At 40.4% G+C, this 2,841-nt stretch overlaps 1 non-coding gene across 1 annotated transcript; it reads left to right on the top strand.

Annotated features, from left to right (window-relative positions):
* The first annotated feature begins 1,590 nt into the window (after window positions 1-1,590).
* On the top strand, window positions 1,591-2,503 carry LOC144615593 (18S ribosomal RNA). The gene has a single exon (XR_013553960.2). It is a non-coding gene; the product is annotated as an 18S ribosomal RNA (ribosomal RNA).
* The last annotated feature ends 338 nt before the right edge of the window (window positions 2,504-2,841 follow it).

The following is a 2,841-nucleotide window of genomic DNA, read 5'->3' as shown; positions in this document are numbered from 1 at the left end:
CTTTTCCTCATGCATATCATGCACCAACCACTCGCCCCATGAATATTAAGCATGTACAGTAGTTTATATATATTACATAAGACATACTATGTATATCGTGCATTAACTGCTTGTCCCCATGAATATTAAGCATGTACAGTAGTTTATATATATATTACATAAGACATACTATGTATATCGGCATTAACTGCTTGTCCCCATGAATATTAAGCATGTACAGTAGTTTATATATATTACATAAGACATACTATGTATATCGTGCATTAACTGCTTGTCCCCATGAATATTAAGCATGTACAGTAGTTTATATATATTACATAAGACATAATAGTGCTTAATCGTGCATATTCATGATTTCCAACAGTCTCTTATGGACCTCAACTGTCCGAAAGAGCTTAATCACCTGGCCTCGAGAAACCAGCAACCCTTGCTTGAGCGTGTACCTCTTCTCGCTCCGGGCCCATTTCAACGTGGGGGTGTCTATAATGGAACTATACCTGGCATCTGGTTCTTACTTCAGGGCCATGACGTTCTTAAATCCAATCCTTCAACTCTCTCAAATGGGACATCTCGATGGGTTAATGACTAATCAGCCCATGATCACACATAACTGTGGTGTCATGCATTTGGTATTTTTAATTTTTAGGGGGTCGAACTTGCTATGACTCAGCTATGACCTAAAGGTCCTGACTCAGTCAAATATAATGTAGCTGGGCTTATTCTCTATGCGGGGGTTCCACACGTACAACAAGCAAGGTGTTATTCAGTCAATGGTCGCAGGACATATACTTAAATCCCTATTGTTCCACAGGACACGGCATGCGCGCACCCACGTATACGCGTACACGTACACACGTACACACGTATACACGTACACGTACACACGTACACACGTATACACGTACACGTACACACGTATACACGTATACACGTACACGTACACACGTATACACGTATACACGTATACACGTACACACGTATACACGTATACACGTATACACGTATACACGTACACGTATACACGTACACACGTACACACGTACACACGTACACACGTACACACGTACACACGTACACACGTACACACGTACACACGTACACACGTACACACGTACACACGTACACACGTACACACGTACACACGTACACACGTACACACGTACACACGTACACACGTACACACGTATACACGTATACACGTATACACGTATACACGTATACACATGCAAACTTTTTTGATTTTAGTAAATAATTAGCTTAAACAAACCCCCCTTACCCCCCGTTAACCCTATTTGTTACAATACGTGTTTATTTCTGTCTTGCCAAACCCCAAAAACAAGACTAAACCGTATCTAAGCATAGAGCTTAAGAGTTAACGTTTACAAACTTTACCAACCCCATTATTACCAATTATTAATACTAAATCATAACTTTGTTCGCAGTATCTATAGATACGCCAACCCGATCTCTAACTCGTCCCTATTGAACAATATTTACACACCCAACAATCCTATATCTTGGTTCATGTAGCTTAAAAACACAAAGCAAGGCACTGAAAATGCCTGGATGAGTCGCCAGACTCCATAAACATAGAGGTTTGGTCCTAGCCTTTCCATTAGTTATTAATAAAATTACACATGCAAGCCTCCGCATCCCGGTGAAAATGCCCTCTAAGTCACCCAGTGATTCAAAGGAGCTGCCCACGGGATACAGCAGTGATAAAAATTAAGCTATGAATGAAAGTTCGACTAAGTTATATTAAATTAGGGTTGGTAAATTTCGTGCCAGCCACCGCGGTCATACGATTAACCCAAACCAATGGACCTACGGCGTAAAGCGTGTTACAGAAGAGAAGCATACTAAAGTTAAACCTTAACTAGGCTGTAAAAAGCTGCAGTTAACATAAAAATACAGCACGAAAGTAACTTTAATATTTCCGACCACACGATAGCTAAGATCCAAACTGGGATTAGATACCCCACTATGCTTAGCCCTAAACCTAGATAGTTAGCTCAAACAAAACTATCCGCCAGAGAACTACTAGCAACAGCTTAAAACTCAAAGGACTTGGCGGTGCTTTATATCCCTCTAGAGGAGCCTGTTCTATAATCGATAAACCCCGATAAACCTCACCATCTCTTGCTAATTCAGCCTATATACCGCCATCTTCAGCAAACCCTAAAAAGGAAGAAAAGTAAGCACAAGTATCTTGACACAAAAAAGTTAGGTCAAGGTGTAGCCCATGAGATGGGAAGCAATGGGCTACATTTTCTACAACTAGAACATCCACGAAAATCCTTATGAAATTAAGAATTCAAGGAGGATTTAGTAGTAAATTTGAGAATAGAGAGCTCAATTGAATTGGGCCATGAAGCACGCACACACCGCCCGTCACCCTCCTCAAGTGGTCAAACCCTGAAGAAACCTATTCAAACCATTACATCCACAAGAGGAGACAAGTCGTAACAAGGTAAGCATACTGGAAAGTGTGCTTGGATGACAAGATGTAGCTTAAACAAAGCATCTGGCTTACACCCAGAAGATTTCATATTAAACTGACCATCTTGAGCCAAAGCTAGCCCAATCATCTACAAACGCAATTAACATCAGAAAGTAAAATAAAACATTTAGTTGCCCCATAAAAGTATAGGAGATAGAAATTTAACTTGGCGCTATAGAGAAAGTACCGCAAGGGAAAGATGAAAGAAAAAACTAAAAGCACTATACAGCAAAGATTACCCCTTGTACCTTTTGCATAATGAATTAGCTAGAATAACCTAACAAAGAGAACTTCAGCTAGGCCCCCCGAAACCAGACGAGCTACCCATGAACAATCTATTA

The sequence above is a fragment of the Panthera onca genome, unplaced genomic scaffold (genome assembly GCF_046562875.1).
Source record: "Panthera onca isolate mPanOnc1 unplaced genomic scaffold, mPanOnc1 haplotype 2 h2.h2tg000240l_path, whole genome shotgun sequence".
Lineage (NCBI taxonomy): Eukaryota > Metazoa > Chordata > Mammalia > Carnivora > Felidae > Panthera > Panthera onca.
The sequence above is the reverse complement of the archived record's forward strand: the minus strand, read 5'-3'. Positions and strand labels throughout refer to the sequence as shown.